This window comes from Vespa crabro, chromosome 21, assembly GCF_910589235.1.
Source record: "Vespa crabro chromosome 21, iyVesCrab1.2, whole genome shotgun sequence".
In the NCBI taxonomy this organism is placed as follows: Eukaryota; Metazoa; Arthropoda; class Insecta; order Hymenoptera; family Vespidae; genus Vespa; species Vespa crabro.
In genome coordinates this window covers 2,749,569-2,767,068 of record NC_060975.1, presented here as the reverse complement: position 1 = coordinate 2,767,068, position 17,500 = coordinate 2,749,569, and the positions used below count along the sequence as shown (strand labels likewise).

At 28.4% G+C, this 17,500-nt stretch overlaps 1 long non-coding RNA gene across 9 annotated transcripts in view; it reads left to right on the top strand.

Annotated features, from left to right (window-relative positions):
• The window catches only part of LOC124431564, a 21,761-nt gene extending 4,740 nt beyond the window's left edge, over positions 1-17,021 (top strand). For 2 of the 9 annotated variants that reach the window (XR_006944042.1, XR_006944035.1), the window contains 8 exons: positions 416-550; positions 4,199-4,374; positions 7,901-8,576; positions 8,706-8,882; positions 11,072-11,325; positions 12,021-12,664; positions 13,462-13,675; positions 14,364-15,564. This is a non-coding gene — a long non-coding RNA (uncharacterized LOC124431564). Of the gene's footprint in view, positions 1-415; positions 551-1,772; positions 2,460-4,198; positions 4,375-7,900; positions 8,577-8,705; positions 8,883-9,008; positions 10,019-11,071; positions 11,326-12,020; positions 12,665-13,461; positions 13,676-14,363; positions 15,565-16,388 lie in introns of those variants that run through there. The other 7 variants (XR_006944036.1, XR_006944040.1, XR_006944037.1 and 4 more) reach the window with 7 other exon arrangements.
• The last annotated feature ends 479 nt before the right edge of the window (positions 17,022-17,500 follow it).

Genomic DNA, 17,500 nt, shown 5'->3' with positions numbered 1-17,500 from the left:
CTGCATCGAAGTTACTCAACCTGAAACGGGGTTACATCGATCTCTCATTGCGTGGAGGCGTGTATTTGTGATATTCAGGGGCGTGTGTTTGTGTTTTGTGTATGTGTGTATGCGTATGTATGTATGTATGTGTATTAAAAAACAAGAGAAAAAAAGAGAGAGAGAGAGAGAGAGAGAGGAAGGGAGATAGAGATGGAGATAATTAAAATATCTTATTACTTATTTACTTTATTATGATATATTGTACTTATGATTTGTTTTTATTTCAATACGTATGCAATCTTTATAGATCTGTATTTATATTATCTTATTATAAAATCTATATATATATATATATATATATAGTGAGTATATATTATTTAATAATTTTTATTATTACATTATATTAATTATTTATTCACGTTTTTGTTTACAGATGTATGAATAAATTTTACTGAGTAATAATTTCCCACTGTCTCGTCATAGGGAATTTGTTTGACTCACGACTATAGTTCACCTTGGACTGAAGGAATGATTTGTCGGAAACCGATGGAGCTGATAAAGCCGACAGGTAAAAGCACGAGGGCGTAGTCGCAACATTTCCTTGAACCGGGAAAGCTCTTCCATGACTATGTTACGTGAACTGTCCATGAACCATTTCAATTGGTATAATACAAGACTCCTCATGTATATGTCAATGTACCGAAAGAAAGTAAATCGCGTTGACCAAAGCTGTTTAATGGTTTTGGTGGTAATACTAAGCTAAGCTCCTTTGCCAACCATGATGTAAAGTAATGCGATCGAATTATCGGATTAGTTTATATATATATATTTATATATGTAATATCTTTATCGATCTAATACGTTTCATGTTATATTAGTGAATCTATTAGTGAATCTATTTATCTATTGGTTTTTGTAAGAATCAATTTGACTTTTTTCAAATATTAGGATTATAGTATTGTCTGTTTTAATAATAATTTAATAATAATTTTAAATGGGTATATATATATATATATTTAATTATGAAAAAAATATTAACAAACTTCTTACATTATATAAAATCGTTCAAGTTTAATCCATTATAAAATAATATAACTTTGCAATTATTGGCTTATTAATTCATATTTCAAAAAAACTTTATTTCATATATTTTTCTAACAAACAATTAATCATTATTTAATATCCGATGTTTGTCGCGTTTGTTTTTGTAATTAATATAGTAATTATTATGTAATTAAACTAACATTAATAATTACTATAGAACTTTGACGGAGTATCTGATTTTTTTTTCTTTTTTTTCTTTTTTCTTTTTTTTTTTTTAAATTGAATTCTTATATAAACGATCGTAATGCATCATGTATCATCAATTGTTAAATTAAAATTTTTAAGTTTCTTTTTCTTCTTCTTCTTTTTTTTTTCTTTTTTTTTTTTTTTTTTATAACTTATAAAACAATCAAACGAGTTAACATTCTCATCGTTCATTTGAATAACAATATTAAATATTCATCAATATATAATAATATTAAATATTCACAATGAATATTTTCATTGATTTAACATATTATTTATAAGAATAATTAAGAACAATCGGAAAGTAATTGCAAGGTCTTAAAGAAAGTTTAGTCTTTGGTTTCTTTAAGTAACCGATTCTAAAGATAACCGTATAACCGTGTTACCTAATGTCAGTCGTGTTTTAACTTGGACACGAGGTCAAAGTGTAATATCTAGAAATAAAAACTATAGATACGTATGCATGTATATAAAAACGTTTAGGATAGTTTTTCTTATAGGGAATATATTGAATTATTTAAAATACAACGTCCCTGTGTGTCTTTTTCTGGAACATCAAGTATTATTTAAACGTCCCGTTGGATAATTTATAAGAAGGAGAAGGAGAAGAAGAGGAAGAAGAGGAAAAAAATAAAGGAAGGAAAGAAAAAAGAAAGAAATGTCTTCTCATCATTTCTAATCTATCGATTGTAAAGTTAGCCACTTGGAAGGTTCACAATAGCTATTGGACCTTGTAAAATGACATGAGAAAAAGAAGAAGAAGAAAAAAGAAAAAAAAAAGATCTTTCCTATGATCAAGTTATCTTTAGAAAAAAAAAGAGAGAGAGAGAGAGAGAGAGAGTGAGAAACAGAAACAGAGATAGAGATAGAGATAGATACTGGTCTGATCAAAAGCCACGTGGCAGTTTCTTCTTTGGTAGTTTCGAAGGAAATCGTAGGCGATCCAAGCGGAAGGAAGTAGTAGCAACGACTGGAAAAAGAGAAGAAGAAGCCATCACGAAGAATGGACACAGCTGCAAAACTTGTATTCCCCGTGTGGAAGAACTATGGAAGAAGAATGGGTTGCATCGATGGGCTGCATATTATATCGCGAAAGAGGAAGAGACCATATCGAAAAGAATGAGGATAGGGGTTGAAAATATGCACCATGATAGCTAAAAATAAAGAGAAGCCTTTTCTTTTCGTTACTTCTTTCTCTTTTCTTCTTAATCTCTCTCTCTCTCTCTCTCTCTCTCTCTCTCTCTCTCTCTCTCTCTCACTCTCTCTCACTTTCTTATTTACTCATTGTAAATGTCTAATGAAATCAAAAGTTTTTGTGAGAAGAAAGTAAGATTGCACATATTCTGTTAAAAAAAAACTGATCGTTATCTAAATCTTTAAAGTTCATGAATAGAATTTAGAAATATAAGTTTGTCTTTTCTCTCTCTCTCTCTCTCTCTCTCTCTCTTTCTTTCTTTATTTCTTTCTTTCTTTCTTTCTATCTCTCTTTAGAATCCAAAGAATGTGTGCTGGGTTTAACCGCGTGCAAACGTTCCCGATATGTATGCTAATGTTGCTCGAGCGAGTTCGAAGATCAGGGCTCGCGTGTACGATATGCAGACGAACATGATACCCGGTTTAGAAGACTTTAAGAATATAAAGATACACGTTGAAAATATTTTTCATACTTACGTATCTCGTACTCTACTCGGACTATATTCTTTAATCGTAATTTAAAAAAAAAAAAAAATAGTCGGAGTATTCACTATCGTTTTCTATAAATATATATATATATATATATATATATATATATATATATATATATATATAATATTCTTTTTTAAATAATGAAGAACATGTTCCTACTTTATAAGGCAATTTTTTTTTTTATTTTTATTTTTTTTTTTATTTTCTCTTTTTTATTTTATTTGCCCACATGACAATAAGTGTTTTCTAGAAGTTAGTTTTCAAGTGATTTTAATACATTTACTTCTTATTCTTCTTATTATTTATTTACTTATTGTTTCTTTTTTTTTTTTTTTTTAATCTTTTTTTGAAACTTTTAGGCCGTTTTTCTTCTCTTCAGATTGTAAATGTGACCAAAAATTATGCTTTAAAAAGAAAGCAGATCTGAGAAGGAAATTTAGGTCTGAAAAAAAAAAAAACAAAAAAATCTAAAAACATAGTAATCAGATTTTTTTTTTTTCAATTATCTAAAAACTTTTGACTCCATCCTGTAGATTATCGAAGTTTATGATATTATTTATCTTATTTAGTAGTATAATAAAAGTTTATATATATATATATATATATAATATACAATCATGCTACTGTATCCCAGTCGTAGATCAGATTAGAATTGGTTATCATTATAGTAACAGTTTGTATATCAATCGTGCTCAAGTATGATTTTATTCGTGACCCGGTCGGAATCCAAACGTCCTCCGGTCATATTTGGTAGCTTATGGATATTTGCCTTGTTTATGGGGTCTGACCACAAAGGGACATGACACCATAGTCATGGAATACGTTTAACTATCTACATATTACGTATGTACGTGTATGTTGCTTATTAATATTTAGAAGTGTGAAGATTTTTTTTTTTTTCTGAGAATTGTTTTTTTTGTTAAAGATAGTATAAATATATTGTCATTAATTGTTAGGAAATTTTAGATGTTATAATAACTTTGGATCAGTCTCTTCGATATATAAATTTTTAGAATTATGGAAAGAAATGGAATGGAATAGAACGATCACTCGTATCAAAATATTTGATCGATTTTATATGTTGGTGTTTTTTTTTTTCTTCTTTCCTTTTTTCCTATTTCTTTTTATAAGTTAATTCATTCAATTTCTTTCTTTCTTTTCTTTTTTTTTTTTTCCTTAATTTCATCAATATAATACTTATTTCATACAATTTATTTCTTTTTTTCTTTTCTCCCTCCAGGTATACGAGAATTCTATAAAAAAAAAAAAAAAGAAGAAGAGAAAAATCTACAGTTAGGAAGAATTCAAAAAATTCTTGGAAAAAGAAAAAATAAGGAGAACAGAGAGCCATCACAAAAGAAAATCATATTTTCCGTCTTTTCGTGAGAAGAAAAAGAAAAGGGAAGAAAAAATAAGGTACTTGGGGCCATCCATTTTGTATTCTATTATCCTAACACCACCATCACCAATACCACCACAACCACCACCATTACCATTACCATCACCTCCATCAGCATCACCACTAGTCACTAAATCATTCGAGAAAATCCAAGAAAAAAGGGGAGATAGCTTAATCGGCTCGAAAGTCGATTCTTGACCAAAAACTTGTTCCTTCGGAGAATATCTCTTATTCTCTGTTCTCAACTAAAAACCAAAAGAAAAAAAAGAAAAAGAAAAAAAAAAAAGAGAAAAAAAAAAGGAGAAAAAAGAAAAAATAGGAAAAGAAGAAAGACAAGGAAAAAAAAAAAAAAGAAAGAGAAGTGAGAAGAGAGAAGTGTAAAAAGAAGGAAGAAAAAAAAAAAAGAACGAATCTTTGATAGCAAGCTGACTAAATCCTGATATATATATGTACATGGTGGACCAAAAGTTTCTATGTAGGTCAAAACTTCGAACAAATTAGACGATTATAAAAAGTCGATTTATTCCTTTTCAAAACTTTCCAAATTAATTTTTTCTGTTCTTTTCTTTTTTTTCTCCTTTTTTTCTTTCTTTCTTTTTTTTTTTTTTTTTTTTTTTTTTGTTTAGTCAGATCATCAAACCAGAACTAGCTGACGCTAATTAATTGCCAAAGAAAAAAAAAAAAAAAAAGAAAAAAGAACGCAAGCTCGATTGCCACCAAATCCTAAAATGTATCTTGAAAAGAAGAAAGTAAAACGGGCGTGACAATTGTATTTTTCTTTTAAATATGACCTAAAAACTTTTGACTCACCCAGTATACACGATATACGCATAACGAACTTTTAGCACGGGGAAAGATTCCGAACGAGCTTCCTCCTACGTGTTTCGCAGGTGACTTACTTGGAAGTCCAATTAAGTGTGATTCCGAGATACAAGTTGTATGGGGAAGAGAACGAGCGTGAGCGTTTTGTGGTGGACATATACGATGGAGGAAGAGGGAGAAAGAGTGAGAAAAGGATAGATAGCAGAAGAAGAGACAAGAGAGAGAGAGAGAGAGAGAGAGAGAATGATAGCGAAAATTGGCTTAGTCATCAACGTATTATGGAATATTACGAGACATTAACGGTACATTACTGTAGAAGCTATCTCTCTCTCTCTCTTCATCTCTCTCTCCCTCTCCAACTCTCTCTGTCTTTATATACACACACACACACACACATATATATATATATATATATGTGTATATTGTATATCTCTCTCTGTCTCTCTCTTCCTTCTTCGTGTAGGTCACGCTCATGAATCATACCCCTACCTTTTACCTCGTACGAGTTCCTGACTTCCAGGAACAACATGTTCATGTAAATACACCCACGGATCCTTTGCGTCACGCGCTTTACAATTGGAATATCCTACCGAGCTATACATGTATATTAGTTTACAACTACTACCTACTTACTACTACTACTATTACTATTACTACTACTACCTACTTACTACTACTACTATTACTATTACTACTACTACCTACTTACTACTACTACTATTACTATTACTACTACTACCTACTTACTACTACTACTATTACTATTACTACTACTACTACCTACTACTACTACTACTACTACTATTACTACTACTATTACTACTACTGTTACTATTATACTACTACCACTGCTACTGCTGCTGCAGCTGTTACTTTTACGTGTTCATTCGACCTCGCTACCCCCACACTCAAGGTCAACGATCGGACGATTATATGGTATTATCTGAATTGGAGCTAAACGTATTGTAAACTTTTACACTTTTGTTGATTCATTCTGTCTGTAATTGTTATTGTGAGTTGACTTGTTGCTCCTGATAGACAGTTGGATAAAAGTATTTTTTTTTTATTGTTCTTTTTTTTTTTTTTCCCCTTTTTTTTTGTATCGATGTCTCCAACAATTTGTCTTAATCATTATTGAAAAGGATTAATATGATTAGGAAATATTTTTCTTCAAAGATTTTCTTTGGATTTCTCATTATAAGCATCATTTGGAATATTTTAATTATATAAAGGATTATAATTTATTTTTATAATATAAGTTATCAGAGTTTAATATGAAATGTAATCACATTATAAATTATAATATTATAATATAAAAATATAATTATAATTATACTATTATATATCATATATATATATATATATATATTACTGATGGTATTGTTCAATGTTAAAAAGTATAAAACCTATATCATTAGTTAGTCTTATATTCATCAACTGAACGTTCCCACGTGTTGGAGCAACGTCAAGCCTTGACCGAATATTATTTGATGATCGCGACCCACGATACTATGTATATAGATTCTCTCTCTCTCTCTATATATATATATATCATGATAATACATATGTGTATAGGTTGTATGTATAATACGTATATGTATAGGTTGTATTACTGTCCGAGGATTGTTAGACCCGAGGTGCAGCCTTCATTGCGTACACTGTGATAACGTTCCCTCTTTGAACTTGAATGATCCCAAAATCAATTGAGAATCGATTTTCTTTATTTGGAACGTTTTTTTTCTTTTTTTTCTTTTTACGATTTCTCTTCTTTCTTTTTTTTTTTTTTTTCTTTTTATATCTTTTTCTTTCCACGAATTCCTTCAATAATACCATAGAATAATCACTCTTCAATTACATCAATTACAATATATATATATATATATATATATATATATATATATATATATATATATATATCCATAATATACAATATATAATTATAATATTTAATAATTAATTTATAATATTTAATTAATGTAATTATATTTCTTTTCTTCTTATACATTTAAACAAAAAATTTATTTTGTGTTATTGTTAAAAAAATCTTTGTATCATTATACGTAATATCTAAGACACATATACATATATTTTGTGTATACTGATTTAATTATTGAATGATCTAACGAGTTATTATAATGATTGGCCGATCGAATGCTCGATAAAAAATGGTCGAAAAGATTTAAACAAAACAAAAAAATAAAAAATAATAAAAAATAATAAAAGCAAAATAAAGAAAAAACAATCAAACAAAGAAAAACAATCTAAATGATAAAATCATTCTCAAAACTAGATCGTAGCATAGCAATTAGAAGAATTTATCAAAATTTATGAAACCTCGCTCGAGAATGAATCTCGTTCTCTCATGTTTATCTAGGGGGTGGGGGGGGGGAAAGAAAGAAAGAAAAAAAAAGTCTAAAAGAAAATATTTCGAAGAGAAAAGGAAAAAGGAAGGCAACAAAAAAAAAAAAAAAGAAAGGAAAAAGAAAAGAAAAGAAAGAAAAAAAAATATATAAGTAGGAAAAAAGGAGGAAGAAAAAAATCGGGAAGGAGAGAAGAGGGAAAATAAAAAAGGAAAAAGGAAAAAAAAAAGAACAAACAAAAAAGAAAAAAGAAAAAACAAACAAAAAAAGAAAAAAGAAAAAGGAAACGCATTTGGTCTACTCCAATAAAAGTATCACCAAACTTTTTCGTCCACTTTACGTTACTTAACGTTTTCTTCAGGATGGCCTTGTGAAAAAGAAAAAAAAGTGCTTGGAAAACGGAGAAGACGATTCTTTGGAGATTAGACGACAGCAACGACTGGGACGACGATGATGAAGACGCCGACAAGTAATAATCTGAAGTTGTTTCTCCAAGAAACAGCTTCCCTCTCCCTCTACCCTTTCCTCTCGTCCCTTGTCCCCCTTCCCCTACCCTTAAACGTACCCCCAAAAAAGAGGGAAGAAAAAGAAGAAGAAGAAGATGAAAAACAACAAGAAGAGGAAGCTTTCTATGATGTTCCTTTTTTCGGCTCGTTTCCCTATATCATAAGAATAATGAGCAAGTTCCAGGAGAGAAAAAGAGAGAGAGAGAGAGAGAGAGAGAGAGAGAGAGAATGTGTGATAAAAAGATAACAGCATATACTTGGTAAAAACTTATTGCTTTCTTGGAATGTTAAAAAGCTGAAAAAAGATGGAAAATGTGTACATATGCGATACGTGCAAGTTAAATAGGTCGTTTCTTTCTCCCTCTCTCTTTCTTTCTTTCTCTCTCTTTCTCTCTCTTTCTCTCTCACACTTACTCTGCACTCTTACAACAATGATTAACATAGGATAAACAAAGACGGAGAGATAGAGACTGCTCTTACGTGAGAAAGGAAAAATTATGCTGGCGATAAATGAAGAGACAAAAGGAACAGGTATTATCTATATTCGGTTTTTTTTTATTTATTTATAACAAAAAAAAAATATATATATATATATATGTATTCGTAATCAAGACAATTTCTATGTCTCTATTTCTTTCTTTCTTTCTTTTTTTTTTTCAGATATATTTTCATCAAAATTGAAAATATTAATTATTTGTCAATCTTATTTAATTGTTAAACTATGACAAAAATAATCATTCACTCGTGTCTTCCTTTATTCTTACTGACGACAAATGAACGGACGATAAATTAAAAAGAAAGAAGAAAAAGAAAAAAGAAAAAAGGAAACCAAGAGAGGTAAACGTATTGCACTTATTTAATTATTTACAAAACAATATTTATTATCAAGATAATGTTTATAATTTCTATGTCTTTATTTCTTTTTCTATTTCTTTTTTTTTCTTTTTTCTTTTTTTTTTTCAGATATATCCCATCAAGATTGAAAATATTCATTATTTTGTTCATTTTATTTAATTGTCTTTGACAAAATAAGGTTTTACATACACATCTTCTCTCTTACATAAAGAGGATAAATAAAGAAAGAGATAGACATTATTGCTCTTATGTAAAAAGCATATGGAACTTTCTCTCTCTCTCTTTCTCTCTTTCTCTCTTACCATTACTGACAACAATGAATGCAGGATAAATGAGAAAAGAGAGATAGATATATAGATAGAGAAAGAGAAAGAGAAAGAGAGAGAGAGAGAGAGAGAGAGAGAGAGAGAAAGAGAGATAGAGAGAGAGAGAGGTAGATAAAGAGTAATAGAGATAGATATAGACTATTCCTATATGTGAAGCATCCGGGACTTTCTCTCTCTCTCTCTTTTTCTCTTTTGATACTTTACTGGATCCTCTTGGTAAGTACAGCTCAGTAGCCAATGAATTATGACATATTTGTGGTCGACAAGGCTCTCTTTTGCTCCTTCGAGGCATCCTAAAGGACGTGTGAGACCTTTCACATACTCATACACATGTATACACACGCATATATATATATATATATATATATATATATGTATTGTTAGATACGTTATAGGCCTGAAAAGGCTTGCGCACCCACGTAGGTAACGTATATAATGTCGTGAACTCGCATTCCTGACGTCTTCCTTGAACATGTTACTGGTGCCTTATATATATATATACATATATATATATAGGTATATATACATATATATATATAGGTATCTATCTACAGGTATCTCTCTAGTTGGTTGGTTGGTAGCTGCTGGCAAGCGTGTCTCACCGTTCAACGAAGTCGTTGTTACTACTACAATGTGGAAGCACGACGACGGCTTCAGGGAAGAGATTAGGTCTTGTCGCTTGTCAGTGCTTTCGTGTATGAATGTGTATGTGTATACGTATATACATAAACACGCCGGACGTTGTCAATGCAATGCGTTCGTCCAAACGGCCGAGATGAAGCTTAGGGTGTCTAAATTAAATTCTTACTACCTCAGATTATCTTTATTCTTTATTCTTTTTTTTTTTTTTTTTATTTTTTTCTGATATATATTTATACATGTATATATATATATATATATATATATATATATATATATATATATATTTATGTGTATGTACTTATTTCAATATCTGTCTTGTTTATTTATTTAATTAGGAATGTGTATGTAATTTGTATTTATTTTTTCTCAGGTAAATTTTAAGATTCAAGGTTTTTTCCTCCTTTTCTCTTTTTCTTTTTTTTTTTTTTTTTTTTTCTTTCTTTCTTTATCAAGTACGATTAGGTGTAACTTATTTATTTAATTGTTCGTTTATTTTTTTTTTTTTTTTTTTAGGAAAGATATCTGATAGAGAAAATGTTTACAGGTTGTGTACCTTGTTTTTTTTGTTTTTTTGTGCAGGTAAATTTTTTATTTACAAGAGATTATAAGTGTCTCATGTATTAAGTTTTATTTAAGTATAACTTTTCATACTTTTATTTATTTGTTTATTTGTTTAGAAAAGATATTTTGATTGATAAAATGTTTATAAGTTGTATGTTTTTTTTTTTTTTCAGATAACTTATATATTTAAGATTATAAGAGTCTTATATACGTATATATTAAATACGATTATGTTCATTATGTAATTATTTATCATTCTCTTTATCTATTTAAAAAAAGAAAGAAAAAAAAAGAAATGTTTATAACGTTATATCTTTCATTTATTTATTTATTTATTTTTTTTCAGGTTCATTTTAATCAAGACAAAATGAGTTATTCATGTATAAACAATTTAATTAACAATATTAGTCATGGATATATCTTCTTTAATTTTAATTAGATTTAATATTAATTAAATATAATGCAATGCAATTTAATTTAAATTAATTAATAAAATATAATTTCAATTATATTTGATTTAATTGATTTTAATTAATATTTTCTTCATTAAATTGAAGAAACAAAATTAATAAAAAAAAAAAAAAAAAAAAAAAAGAAAAGAAATAATAATATAATTTGTATATTCCATATTTTTCTTTGCAGATAAAATTTGGATTAAAATTGAAATCAAGTAATGTAACATAGTCTCTCGTCAAAATACGATCATGCAATACAGATTTATTCGAAGAAAAGTATCGATCAATTCAAGAGACGTTAATCTTTATATTTCAATTGTATCTAATTAAGATCGAAAATATTGAAGGTAAAGGAAAGAATGGTAGAATGAATATACAAAAATGTTATCGTGCAAATTGAAAATCGATAATTACGAGAAAATATTGAGAAACAACGCACAAGTACGTATATGAACGTTCCTAAAATATTCAAATTGAAGTCGAAGGTCTATTATGCGGTTTCACGGATATGACTCAAGTTTAACGCAACTATTAAACGAACGCTTAATCGGTTCTAACGAAGAACGTGCTATCTAATCGTAAGCCCGTACGATTTACCCTTCAACTTTTCCTAGGATTTCTATTTGATCCAAGTACTATTTAATTCTTTCAAAAATAACTTAGCGAATTAGGTACAAGATAGGCCAAAAGTTCCTTAAAGGGAAATTTCCAAAATCGATTCTTCGATCTTTCCGCACCTTTATAGAATAATTTCTTTTTTGTATTGTTTTCTTTTTTATTGTTTTTTTTTTGGTATTGTTTTTTTTTTTTTTGTTCTTATCAAATCATAGCAAGGTCAAGTTGAGTAAAAATTGCAATAATTAATCCATACGAGTCTACAAAGTTAAATTGACTCTGTTTTCTCGTTTCTTTTTTTTTTTTTTTTTTTTTTTTTTAAATGATCCATCAATCCTTCCATTCTATAACCCTTGTTCCCATACATATCTTGTTCCCATTAGACGAAGAATAATAATTTTGTATTTCGATGGATTTCTTTAATTTGTCGAATCAAAAAAAAAAATTCTCTGTAATACAATATATCTAATTTCATAATCATAATCGTTAAAATACTTTCTCGCATTTCTCCTTTGTCATAGATCGAACGTTAGTGGGTTCCTGTTTTCTAATGTATTTTCCACGTATTTTAACTACGAGAGTATCGCGCACGACGAGTGTCACGCGAAGCTCTTTTTCTTTCTAAGAAAAACAAATAACAAAACGAACGAACGAACGAATGAAGAAAAAGAAAAAAGGGAAGAAAAGGATATTAAAAAAAAAAAAAAAAAAAATATTAAGAAAAAGAAAGAAAGAAAGAAAGAAAGAAAAATGAACGACCAAGAAGAGGGTTATTGTAAAATTGTAACAGAGTGATGTTGACGGTGGACAGGATTGATATAACGGTGGTGGGGGTGGTGATGGAGGTGGTGATGATGGGAGGTGGTAGTAATGGTGGTGACAGCAGCAGGGTCGTTCCGTGTACACATACGTTATAAAGTGAAAGCAACATGCACCGTTCGAGTTCCTCGAAATCGATCGGTAATTTCCGGGGAGAGGTGACTTCACTCAGGGATTCCATCGAAGTCACGCTTTCTCGTTTCGTTTAACATACATACACGTATATAATGTATACGTGTGTGTGTGTATATACCTGTATAATCCTACGTGATATAAATCGACGAAGAAACAACGTTCGAAATACTTATATACATACATACATATATATATACATAAATATATCCATGTAAGTACGTATATACGTATATATATATATATATATATACACGTACTTTATGTACTTTAAAATAAAAAGAGTCAACTTTTTATAGATCTTTAGATTCTAAGGTCTCTTAAATATAAACGTTAAAATTCAAGTTCTGTCTTTAGCATTAAAATCGATCTTAAATGTTTTCATTTAAATAATATTTATCATTGAACAATAAGATTATTGAAATTTTATCCAATGGATAATTCATTTGTACGTTTTAAATTTATATTTATGATGATTAATAATTAATAATGAATAAATTTGATTATTATAATGTTTCGTATAATATATTCTCATTCTATGAATCAAATGATTTATATAATATTTCTAAGTATTTCTATAGTTTTTTTCTTATATTATTTATTTTGTTCCTATCAAGCGAATAACTTATATCTAATTATATGTTTGACGAATTAATAGTTTTTTTTAAACAAAATAATATCCATATATTGTTACTTATCTTTTTTTATGATCTTAATCAAAAACAATATAATAATAATAATAATAATAATAATAATAATAATAAACAATAATAATAGTAAAAAAGAAAAAGATAAATGAACATTTTTCTTATTTCAAAAAAATATATGTAATAAATGGATCTTTAATTCTATGCCAAAGTATTAATACAATTTTCAATTTAGCATTAAGTCCCTTTTTGTTTATTTTCAACTTAATAATAATAATAATAATAATAATAATAATAATAATAATAATAATAATAATAATAATAATAATAATAACTAGAAACGTGGTAATGTTTTGTTTTCCAGAAAAACCTGAAGGAAAAGGATGGACTATACGACTTTATGGGATACGTTATCACCGGAAGTAACGTTAACTAGAACACTAATAAGAATATCTAAAACATAAGCTTCAGAAAAAGAATAGAGATTGGAATAATCAGAGGTCAGATGTCAACGCGGATGTGTAATTCCCCCTTCCGTATTAACACGGTGGAGTTACACGGTAAAATCTACAAGGGTTGTAAGTACGAAGGAGCTCATTATAAAGTATTTCTTGTATCCAATCATTCTAATCATCCTAATCATCATCATCATCATCATCATCATGATCATCATCATCATCATCAAGCTTCCCTTATTTAATTATCCTCAACGTGAATTTAAATCGTGATTGATGAATATATATATAGTAAAAATTTATTATAATTATTATGACTATTTTCCAACTAAATTCGTTGTTAATCATTAATAAAAAAAAAAAAAAAAAGAAAAAAGAAAAGAAAAAAAAGAAAAAGAAATAAAAAGCAGTTGTCCTTTTTTTAACGGAACGCAAATTTGATTAAAATGAAAAAAGAAAAATGTGTTATCGTATTTAAAGTATGATACGTGCAATCGTTTTTTTTTTTTTTTTTTCTTTTATATATATATATATTTTATATATTGCAAGAAAGATATAATACAATAAATACATAATTAATTTTCCACGAAACAAAAATTAAAAAATAAATAACACAATACATGGTTATTATAATGATAATAAACATAAGAGAAAAAAAAAGTTCAGATAGAAATAAACGATTAAATTTTATAATTAAAAAGTGTACCAAGGTTTTTAATATATTATTGGGCGATTCGTTTCAAAGAACTTTACACTTTCTGTAGTAAAGGAGTACTTTTAAATCACGTAGAAGTGTCCTCTTCTTTTCAAGGAAGGAAGGATGGATAGAAGAAAGGAAATGAAGAAAACAAAAACAATAAAAAAAAAAAAAAAAGAAGACAAAAAGGAAGAAGAAATAAAGTGCGAGTTGAGGGATGTCAACTAAGAGAAGGGTAAACACAAAAAAAAGAATGAGAGAGAGAGAGAGAGAGAGAGAAGAAAGGAAAAAAAGAAGCACTTAAAAAAAAAAAGGGTAAGAAACGAAGTACGTCCTAGGACAGATGGAGGAAAGGCTCCCGCTATTGTAATACATATATCAGTGTGTTATGGACCCATGGCGACGCGTCATCTACACTTATGAACGACGACGACGACGACGACGACGACGACAACGACGACGACAACGACGACGACAACGACGACGTGCCGGTAAGTGGAGAGTTAAAACTTTCCGGCTCAGAGTCACGAAACGGCACGAAGTAGTACGAGAGAAGAGTTGCAAAAGAGAACGAAGCGAATTCACATTCACATCTCTCGCGAAGAATCCCTGCCCTGAAAGTTCTTACCGTACAAATCCTTTATTTCACCTCTATCTCTACCTCTTCCTCCTCCTCCTCCATCTCCTCCTCCTCCTCCTTTTCCTGCTATTCCTCCTACTCCTCCATTTCTTCTTTCTTCTTCTCTTCATCATCCTCCTTCTCATTATTTTCATCTAATCCCAAAGCTAATCTCTCGATAATTATTATATCAATGTTCTTTTTAATAATTAAATCTAATTATATTCGTTCATCTGACGTATAGGTTTTTGTAGTATGTCAGTCCGAAGTACAGATTTTTCATTTATTCGAGAACAATTGTTGCAATTTTGTTTCGTTTGCGCATTCCTAAATCAATAAATTATATTCTTTTTGTTTCTTCCTTTTTTTTTTTTGTTTTCTTTTATAGGTTGGTTTATTTATTTATTTATTTATTTTTTTGTATAGGTTAGCAAACAAGGTGTATCACAGTACAAGGGATACTCTTCTTTATGGAAATTATTACATTTCTCATTCATTCGACAATCGTATAATTTAATATACATAAGTGTTTATATTATGTTTTATTCTGATGTTTGTATTGTTTCTTTTTTCTTTCTTCTTTTTTTCTTTTTCTTTTTTGTAGGTTAGCAAACAAGATGGATAAGAAAGGGACGCCATTTTTTAAAGGATTAATACTTTTTGTATTAAAATGTTCAATTAATTTCATTTCATACTTTCGACAATAATTATATAATTTAATATTTGTAATAATAATTCCTAATATATATATATATATATATATATATATATATATATATATATATATATATATATTCTTTATAATGTTTTTATTATTTTTGTTTTTTTTTTTCATAGCTTATTAAAGAAAATGGTAGTCGAAACAACGCCATTTTTAAAGAATAAATAAATTATCATTCATTGTGATAAGAAATATAGTAAATGTATATCTATTTGAAGAATACCTTTTAGAATTTGTAATCTTGGTGAGTAAGTAAATATCTACGTAACAATGAAATTCTTCACACTTTAATGTTTCTATTATTTTTTCGATTAAATAAGCAGAAGAAGAAATTGAATTACACAGGATGCCATTAATCGAGAAAACACAATACAACATATTCAATCATATTTATTTTTTTTCTTTTCTTTTTTTTTTTTTTAAAGAAAAACTATTGGAATTTGTTTAATAATCAATTTGTAAGTAAAAATCTGTCTTCAATTGAATCCGGAATGAGAAAATGAAAATAAAATTCATTATTTGAATTTCATTCTCTGTTGTTTATTTATTTATTATTTTTTTAATTATATTCCTATTTACACACATATACACACGCACACACATACATATATATATATATATATATATATAGGTTAAGGAAAGAAAATAAATTAGAAAGGACATTTACTCTACAAAGAAAAAAAACTATTGTAATTTGTGGAAACGTTTGTATGTACGATAAATAAGTATCCTTGATATTTCATCAGAATGACATATCCTTTCATATATCCTAACGTTTCTATTATATCTTTTATTATAGATTATCAAAGAGGATGGATTTACAAAAGGGGAAGTTATTTCGTAAAGGGTATAATCAAATTTACAATCCAACATAAAGAAATAAATTTATCTATCTTTGGAAAAGAAAAAGAAAAAATCAAACGAACTATTAGAATTTATGGGGAGAAGAAAAGTAAAAGGAAAAAAAAAAAAATTGCATTCTTCCAGAGTAAATTAATATCTTTGATTGAAATGAACTGACTGATCGTTCATAAACCCACACATATCCATTATATTCTCGCATTATTGGATAATATCAATGAAGAAATGATTTACAAAAGGCTTACATTTTGTAAGGACTTGGAGAATGCAGTCGGAAGATTTACCGTGAATTACGGTATCGAAAAACAAGAATAAGAAGAAGAAGAACAGTAAGAGAGAAGAAGAGGAGAAGGATGTGGAGAGAGAGAGGGGGGGATGGAGGGAAGAGAAAGCGGAACGAGAGCAAGAAGTCGAAGACATAATAATCGGTAGCCTTTGCAAAGCCTTTTCTGTCTTGAAGAAGAAGAAGAAGAAGAAGAAGAAGAAGAAGAAGAAGAAGAAGAAGAAGAAGAAGAAGAAGTAGAAGAAGAGTAGCAAATGAAAAAAAAGAAGTAGAAGAAGAAAAACAAGAAATAAATTAAGAAGAAAAAAAAGAAATAAATGAAAAAGAAGAAGAAGAAGAAGAAAACGAAAACGAAGTAGATAAAGAAGACGACGAAGAAAACGAAGAAGTGGATGAAGAAGACGAAGAAACAAATGAAGAAGAAGAAGAAGAAGAAGAAGAAATAAATGCAAAAAAAGAAAAAATAAATAAAGAAAAAAGAAGAAATAAATGAAGAGAAAGAAGAAGAAATAAATGAAGAAGAAGACGTAGCAGTATAAATGGAAGGAAAAGAAAAATTTCAAATCATCGTCGTATTCATCGTCTTCATCGTTTTCATTGTCTTCAATTATCTTCATATCATTTTCATCATCATTATCATCATCATCATCATTATCATTATCATTATCATAATGATCATCATCATCATCATCATCGTCGTCGTCGTCTTCATAGTGTTCATAGTTTTCATCATCATTTTCATCTTTATCTTCATCATTTTCATCATC